Below are 9,744 nucleotides of genomic sequence, written 5' to 3' on the forward strand. Positions count from 1 at the left end.
TGGAGTTGGGATGGACAAAAAAGCTTTGCTAATGACCTTCAGCTCTACCAGGCCAAGTACCACCATGTCCTTGTCTGCCCTCACTTTGTGGTTAAACAGTGTCAACTTCACACAGGTTTCTGTTTTCTTATTTCTCTGAGGCTCTTCCAAATCTGACTTGACTCCGCCTGTTTTTAGATTCCTCCTCTTGTCAATACTTCCCTCCCACTCAATTATTTTGTCTTTTGTGTTATCTCTATTTATTAAAAAAAATAAATAAACTTGAGAGCGTATTACTCCCACAATGGCATGCTTCAGTGAGCAGCGTCTCAGTTCTGGACAGAGCTGCTTTTTCCTTTTCTGTTTTTCCTTTGTTTTTGCTCAGGGCCCCTTATCCAGAAAGTCTTCAGACATTGGTCTTCCTCCTTTTCTCTCCCACTCACAGTGGCCACTCAGGGGCCCCTCCCGAAGAAGTCTGTCTGGAGCGCTGTAACTATTCACTGCAGTCCGTGGACCAGCAGCCTGGGCATGGCCCGGCCTCAGAGTAGAAGTGCAGACTCTTGGGATCCACCTCAGATTTACTGAATCTGAATCTGCTTTTCAACAGCTGTTTAGAGTTTCACAGCTGCAGCTGTACTCAGACGCGGGCCCAGCTGATCCCAGGTGACTCCCCAGCTGTCTTTCCCAGGGCCCACTCCTGCCCGGCAGATGCACCCTCTCGCTCAGAGCCTCCACAGTTGTGCTGGCGTGTGCACCCACCTCCCTGTACCTTCTCCCAGGGACTTTTTGGGCTACAATTCCCTCTTTATTGCTCCATCAATCCCGTATCTGCTGCCCTGTAGAGATTCATCAGGGTTTCTTGTCTGGTAATGGCATGCCTTATCCTGCTTCCAGTGTTTGCAGGAAGGAGGAAGCAAACTCAGAGGCACCTTCCACCCTTTGAGTCACATTTCCCTTATATTACAAGCTGTATTATATTAAAAGTGTCACATGCACATGTTCAGTCTAAGTCTGCAGAACATTATGGAGTACAAAGGAATCTCGGTGCATTCCCAGTCACACCTCCAAGCACAGCTTGTTTTCAAGGTTTTTGTTTCTAATTCCTCTCAGGTGCATCTCCATAGGTCCAGCGAATACCTACACACCTGCATTTCTGGAGCTCTCAGTTTTCTCTCCCCTCTGTGAAAAAATAAGGATTTACTTCAATTACACCTCCGCCTTCTGCTCCCCTGTTCTTCTCAATGTTTGTTAAATTTTTATTTTGTGTTTCTTTGTTAGCTACATTTGTAACTTCAAAGAACATAGCTAAACTTCTATGTTTGCATTCCATTTGGTAACTTTTTTAAAACCTAGCCAAGTGCCTGTGGCTTTTTTTCTCTGCCTGGAACACAAACCCCTAGAGGCGAGAGCCTGCATCTTATTCTCATTCATCCAGGTGGGGGGCTGGTAGAAGCACTGGGTAAGTATTGCTTTGATTGTTTTGGACCGGAGCAGAGGAAGGAGGTTTGTTATTCTTCCACAGCCCAGTGGTGAAGAGCTTGGGCTTTGGAGCTCGCAGCCTGGATTCACATTCTGGCTTCTTCACTCACAAGCTGTCACTTTGCAAGCGTGGCTTAGCCTTTCTCTGCCTGTTTGTAGAATGGGGCTAATGCTAGAATTTACAGGATTGTCAGAATTTAATAAGTTGATGAATGTAAAGCACCAAAAAGGGTGCTTGGAATAAAGGAAGTTCTCAATATATATTATCACTCTTTTTATTGTTGTTATTAGCCATACGGAATATTTTTTTAAATGTAGTGGTCGTCAACTGGAGGTGTATCACATAGTGACCTGTGGAACCCTTGGGATACTCATGAGTAGGCCCCACCCTCTAGAAATTGTTTCAGAAATCTGGGGTAGGCCTAGTTATGCACATTGTGAATAACACCCCAGATAGTTGTGAAGCCCATGTCTAGTTCAGATTCATTGCTTTAAATGTCCGCTGAGAGGGGTTCAAAGGACTGGGAGACTTAGCAAGGCCATCACCTAGGAGCACAGGTCAGGTGGGATGGAAAACAGGAGCGCAACAGCTTGGTTCTCTTCCCCCATTCCTCCATTCTTTAAGCTACTTCAGGGCCTGTATTCTCTGGCCCCTGGATGAAATCTCTGACAGGTCTCATAAATTCTCTGGTCATTCTGAGATAATAAAAATCTTCTATCAAGATCCAAGTATCAAGAGTAGCCTCACTGTTGTATTTATTATTTTAAGTCTGTTGAGCTTTTCACAGAAAGAACTTTTACCTTTGTTAATTTTCTCTACTGTCTGTTTTCTGTTTTCCTTTTCCTTTTATTTCTACTTCTACTTCTTTGAGTTTACTTTGCTGTTCTTTATCAGCTCCTTTTTCCCCCAACATTTTATTGTGAAAATTTTCAGACAAAACAAGCAAAATAATTATGGTTTGAACATCCATATAATACCACCTAGATTCTACAATGAATGTTTTGCTATATTTGCTTTATCTCCTATTTGTGTACTAATTCCTCTGTTCTTCCATCAATCTCCCTTATTTTTTGTGTGGGATGCATTTCAAAGTAAGTTGTGGAGATCAGTACACTTCACACCTAAATATTCCCACAGGCATATCTTAACTAGAATTAAACTAGAATTAAATATTTGTTAGTATTTTTTCTATCCTTAATGCTTAACAGGTAGTTTAATAAAAGGAAATACATAAATAGCACAATATGATAGTGGGTTGTATATGGTAATGTTTTAACGTAATTTCCATATGCATTTTCCATGTATTGTCATGATATATTTATTCTGATATAACTGCATTCTTTTCTTTAAAATGAGGTTTATTGAGGTATAATTTATATACCCTGAAGTTCACCTCTCAAGTGTACAGTTCTATAGGATTAACAAATATATAGTCATTTAAACACCACCACAATCAAGATATTGGACATTTTCATTCCCCCTAAAACATTCCCTTGTTCCCCTTTACAATTAAACTTCTCCCCTACTCCCACACCTGATCTTGTTTCTTCTTCTAGTTTTGTTTTTTCTAGAATGTCATATAAATGAATCTTATAGTATGTAGCCTTATGTATCTTGCTTCTTTCATTTACCTTAATGCTTTTTAGGTTCATCCATGTTGTGACATGTATCAGCAGTTTGTTCCTATTTGTAGCCGAATGATACTCCATTTGCTTATCCATAGACCAGGGTATGCACTTTTGAATTTTTTCCAACTTTTGGTTATTATGAAAGAAGCTAGTATGAACATTCATGTTCAGGTCTTTGTGTGGACATATATTTTCATATTTCTTAGGTAAATATCTAGAGTGGGATTGCTTGGTCATGTGGTAAGTAAATGTTCAACTTCACAAGACGCTACCAAACTGTTTTCCAGTGTAACTGTACCATTCTGGATGCCCAGCAGCAGCATATGAGAGTTCTGGTGTTTTGCTACCTTGCCAGCACTTGGTATTATTAGTATTGTTAGTCTTTCTTTCTAGTAGCTGTATAAGAGTATCTCATTGTGATATTAATTTGCATTTCTCCAGTAACTGATGTTCAGCATCTTTTCATGTGTTTATTTGCCATCTATACATCTTTGGTGAACTGTTTCTTGTAATCTGTTGCCATTTTTGTTATTATTAAGTTGTGAGAGTTCTTTATATATTCTGGATGCAAGCCCTCTATCAGCTATGTGTTTTCCAAGTTTTTACCCCCATGCTGTGGCTTGTTTTTATCTTAACAGTGTCTTTCCATAAAAACACATTTTTAATTTTGATAAAGTCCAGTTTATCAAGTTTTTCTTTTATGGTTCATGCTTTTTGTGCCCTATATAACAATTCTGTAACCCAAGGTAACAAAGATTTTCTCATATGTTTTATTTCAGAGGATTTATAATTTTAGCTCTTATATTTAGGCCTATGGCCAATAATGAGATGGATATTTTTACCTGGTATGAGGCAAGGGTCATTGTTTTTCTTCTTTTTTGGCATATGCATATTTAATTGTTCAAGCAGCATTTTTGGAAAGACTGTCTCTTCTCCACTGATTTACCTGGGCACCCTTGTCAAAAACAGTTGAGCACATAAGCCTTGGTCTATCTGCCAGTACCACACTGTCTTAATTACTGTAGCCTACATTAAGTGTTCACATCAGGTACTGTGAGTCTTCCAACTTTGTTCTTCCTTTTCATAATGTTTTGGTCCTTGATATTTTCATATAAATTTTAGAATCAGCTTGCCAATTTCTGCACAAAAGCCTACAGGGATTTTGTTTGGGATTACTTTGAATCTGTGGGTCATTGAAATACTAACAATATTGAGTGTTCCGATTCACAAACATAGTGTTATCTCTCAATTTATTTAGGTCTATAACAATTCATCTCAGTTATATTTGGTAGTTTTGAATGCATAGGTCTTGCACAGGGAATGCAACTGCAATTTAAATATTTCATTTTAAACATATCTATTTGCTTTTTGTCAATATCTCCTGTGGGTTTTTTTTTTTTAATTTAGTGGTTGCTCTGGGGATTAAGGTATACATACTTAACCTTTTCACCACCTGTAGTTGTATTTTAACTCTTCAAGTCATATGTAGAAGGTTTACAGTAATATAGATCTCTTCCCTCCTTTATGTTATAGGTTTTCAAATGTATTATATCCACATATATATATTTTGTGTGTGTGTGGTATGCGGGCCTCCCTCTGCTGCGGCCTCTCCCGTTGTGGAGCACAGGCTCCGGACGCGCAGGCTCATTGGCCATGGCTCACGGGCCCAGCCGCTCCGCGGCACGTGGGATCCTCCCAGACCGGGGCGCGAACCCGGTTCCCCCACATCGGCAGGCGGACGCGCAACCACTGCGCCACCAGGGAAGCCCCTCCACATATATTTTAAACCCCTCAGACGATGTTATAATATTTGCTTTCAACTGTCATACATACCTTAAAGAATTCAAAAGGAGAAAAATAGTCTCTATATTTACCCAGATATTTTACCATTTCTGTTGATCTTTATTTATTCCTGAAGTTCCATGTTTCCCTCTGATATGATTTCCCTTCACCCTGAAGAAGATCCTGTATCATTTCTCTTAGAACAGGTCTTCTGGTGATAAGATCTCTTAGTTTTTGTTCTCCTGAGAATTTTAAAATTTTGTCTTCACTCTTGAAGAATATTTTTGCATCAGTATAGAATTCTGGGTTGACATTTCTTTTCCTTTAGTATTTTTAAGATGTTCCATTATCTACTGGCCTCCATTGTTTCTGATGAGAACCTCACAGTCATTTGAATCATTGTTTCCTCATATGCAGTGTGCTTTTTTTTTCTTGGCTATATTCAAGATGTTTTCTTTAACTTTGCATTCCAGATATTTGATTGTCATATTTCTGGGTGTTTCTTTGAGTTTATGTTGTTTCTGGTATGCTGAGCTTTGTGAATCTGTCAATTTGTGTCTTTCTCCAAATTTGGGAAGTTTTTTGGCCATTATTTCTTCAGACCTTTTTTTCTGCACTAGTCTCTTTTCCTTTGAGGACTCCAATGACATGAATGTTGGACCTTTTGATATTGTCCTAGGAATACCTGATGCTGTATTTCTTTCTTTTATTTTTCCCAATTTTTTTGTCTCTACACCTCACCTTGGCAGGTTGGATCATTTCTGTCAGTTTAACTCCAAGTTCATTGACTCTTGCCCCTGTTATCTCTGTTCTGCTGCTCAGTTCATCCCATGTGTTGTTTTTGTTTGTTTGTTTGTTTTTAATTTCAGATATTGTCTTTTTTAGTTCTAAAGTTTCAATTTCTTTTTTTTTTTTACAGTTTCTGTATCTCTGTTGAGAACTTCTGTTTATCCATTCATTTCAAGTGTGTTTGCCTCATAGAGCTTAGTTTCAACAGCTGCTTAAATGTCTTTGGTATTTCCAGAATCTGGCATCTGTTGATTATCTTTTCCCTTGAGAATTGGTCACATTTTGCTAGTTGTTTGTTATGTTGAATGATTTTGGATTCTATCTTAGATAGGGGTGATTGTTCTGTTCCTTTCAATCTTTGTTTATCATGTAATAAACCTAGTTAGATTCAAACCACTAGTTTTGTCTTGCCTTCTGTGGGTGTTGATTCCGGTTGGTTCCGTGTTCAAAGCCTTTGCTGTGCTCGTTTGCATCTGTGTTGTGTATGCACCATTTGGGGGTTAATTTGAGACTTTAGTCTTGAGTGGTGGTTTAAGTCTTTGTGCAGATTTCAGAGCCTTTGCTCTCCTGTTTTAGGGTTGTCTCCATGCATTTGTCACTCAGGTGTTAGACTTGAGCTGTGGTTGAAATCTTAGCTTTGTTCAGTTCTTAAAGCCTTGGTGTGAGGCTTTGCTTTCCCTTGTACACACAGCTCTTGGATGAGCTCAGGACTTCTGGAGTTTTGTATGCCATTGGGACAGAGTCTTGTGAAAAAAGAGCAGGGACAAAAAAGAAACTCACTGGTGTATGGGCTGCTTCTCCACTTTTTGACTCACCTTCAGAGTCTACCTGCTTTTTTTTTTTAACTTGTCAGAGTCCTAAGTAGCTGCTTTATATATTTTGTCCAGAGTTTTAGCTGCAATAATCAGCAGGAGACAGGGGCTGTAGTAGACATACTCCACTGTGGCTAGAAATGGAAACCTTGATTTCATTTGTTCTTGCTTTTATCTTTATTATTTCTGTTCTTCTGCTAGTTTGAATTTAATTTTTTCTTTTCCTAGTTTCATAAGGTAGAAGCTTAGATCACTGATTTGATAGCTTCCCTTTCTAATATAAGCATTGTGAATGTTATGACTGCCTCTAAGTACTGATTTAGCTGTTTTAGCCTCTGTATTTGTGGTGTAACTGACATACAAAAAACTGCTTGTATTTAAAGTGCATAATTGGATAAGTTTTGACATGCACACACCCAAGAATCCATCACCACAATCAAGATAGTGAAGTCATAGAGTGAGCTAGGAAGTATTCCATCCCCTCTTTAGTTCTTTGGAAGAATTTGTATTCAATTGGTGTTATTTCTTCCTTAAAAGTTTGATAGAATTCCCCAGTGAACTCATCTGGGCCTGGAGTTTTCTTTGTGGGAAGGCATTAAACTACAAGGTCAATTTCTTTAATAGATATTGGGTTCTTCAGATTATTTCTTCATGAACAAACTTTGGTAACTTGTCTTTCAAGGAATTTGTCCATTTCACCTAAGTTGTCAAATTTATTGGCATAAATTTGTTCACAATATTTCCTTATTATCCTTTTAATTTCTGAGGGTGTGTGGTAGTCTCATTTAAGTTAAAAAAAAGTCTAATCACATGTAGAAGTGAAAACTGTGAACTTCATTTAAAGGGAAGTCTCTCCCCCAGCTAATGCCTGCTTCAGTGCTTCAGGCTGGAGTTTTTAGTAGCAAAGGAAGCATGCTCAGCTTTTCCTTTCTTTACTCCCCCTCACTCCCCTACGCAACAACTAGGCCATCTCTGGCTCTTTGGGTGAAGCAAGTGAGGAAGGAAGGACATACAAAGGACAAAAACAGTTTGCCCTAATTGATAAAGATGAGATCTGTTATCGGTGCCCTCTGCATGTGGCAGATTTCCACAGACTGATTCTTCCTGTCCCTGGCATGTTTATGGTTTCCTTGGAGACGTCCCAGCTAGGAACCTTGACTGCAGTTTCCTCAATAAAGGCAGTGTCTCTTTTCCAACAAGTTATTTAATATATCTCCTCCCCACCCTCACCCTGCAGCACCATTGTATACTTCCAATCTCTTTTTGCTGAGGTCACCTTGATACTAGCAGAAAGCTCTCTCTCCAAAGTGACCCAATCCTGTTCCTATCCAGAGGGTCCACATCTGGCTTGTGGAGTATGTGTGTGTGGTGGGATCTGCACCTTGATCTCTTCACCCCCCATGCAACCTCTTTTCTGCGGTCACAGACTGCCTAACCCTGCCTGTCACCTGTAGAGTTTTTCTAGGTGCAAATCAGGTGCCAAGTCCCCTGCATCCCCAAAACTCTACTGGGCGTATATCAAGCAAGCTGTCTCCTTGAAGCTTTTCTTACTAGATTAGGGCTGGGGCGAATGTACTCCTCCCGCCCCTATTGTTAGAGAAAATGCCACAGCTTTCCAACAGCTCTCTCTGAAGAAAGTTTCTTCCTCAGCTTCTTCAACCTTAATACTCATAGTTTTAAGGTGTCTGTTACTGCTGAGGGACATTAAGTGGTTTTGGCCTACTCATTTTAAGTCCTGCAAAGGCCTCTGGACTGGGGAAGCACTTGGTAGTATTTTATTACCAGCCTTTGAAACAAAAAGAGTGGGGTTTTAAAAATGTTTTTATTTTCTTGTGATGAGAACTTTTAAAAAATTGTTTATAAAACAATTTCATAATAGATTTTTTAATTGAGGTATAGTTGATTTACGATGTTGTGTTAATTTCTGCTGTATGACAGAGTGATTCAGAGATACATATATACATACATATATGCATTCTCTTTTATATTCTTTTCCATTATGGTTTATCACAGGATACTGAATAGAGTTCCCTGTGCTATACAGTAGGACCTTGTTGTTTATCCATTCTATATATAATGGTTTTCATCTGCTAACCCCAAACTCCCACTCCATTCCTCCCTCACTCCCCTTCCCCCTTGGCAACCACAGGTCTGTTCTCTATGTCTGTGAGTCTGCTTCTGTTTCGTAGATAGGTTCATCTGTGTTATATTTTAGATTCCACATATACGTGGTATCATATGCTATTTGTCTTTCTCTTTCTGAACCTACTTCACTTAGTATGATAATCTCTGGGTCCATCCATGTTGCTGCAAATGGCATTATTTCATTCTTTTTTATGGCTGAGTAGTATTCCATTGTATGTATGTACAATATACATACTTCTTTATCCATGTGATGAGAACTTTTGAGATTCACTCTCTTAGCAACTTTCAAATATACAATACAGTATTATTAACTATAGTCACCATGCTGTTACATGGGTTTTAATAAATATCACGTTAAACCAATTCCCTAAGAGCATGGATTGCAGCTGGGTGGGCAGATGTAGCTTCTCAAATATCTGAAACTTCAGCTTTTGAACAGGAAGTGTCAATGTAAAAATGCAAAGCTCTGTAGCCTTATGCAGCCATACTGATGATACAGACAATGCATGACTCAGACCAGTGCTGCCCAATAGAACATTCTGCAGTGATGGCACTGTTCTCTCTCTCTAGAATTGTAGTATGGGCACACTCTTTACATTTTGGTAATCTGGTAAGTATGAGTTGGTATCTTATTATAATTTTCTTTCCCTGATTATGAGTAAAAGTATTTGTCATTTCATATTTTGTGTTGACTGTTTGGATTTCCTCTTCTGTGACTTAACCTGTGCATATCCTTTATTTGTGTTTTTTGTTGGGGTGTTTGTCTTTTTTGATTTATATAGATTCTTTTTTTTTAACATCTTTATTGGAGTATAATTGCTTTACAATGGTGTGTAAGTTTCTGCTTTATAACAAAGTGAATCAGTTATACATATACATATGTTCCCATATCTCTTCCCTCTTACATCTCCCTCCCACCCTCCCTTTCCCACCCCTCTAGGTGGTCACAAACCACCGAGCTGGTCTCCCTGTGCTGTGCGGCTGCTTCCCACTAGCTATCTATTTTACGTTTGGTAGTGTATATATGTCCATGCCACTCTCTCACTTTGTCACAGCTTACCCTTCCCCCTCCCCATATCCTCAAGTCCATTTTCTAGTAGGTCTGTGTCTTTATTCCCGTCTTACCCCT

Source organism: Physeter macrocephalus, chromosome 21 (genome assembly GCF_002837175.3).
Source record: "Physeter macrocephalus isolate SW-GA chromosome 21, ASM283717v5, whole genome shotgun sequence".
Taxonomy (NCBI): domain Eukaryota; kingdom Metazoa; phylum Chordata; class Mammalia; order Artiodactyla; family Physeteridae; genus Physeter; species Physeter macrocephalus.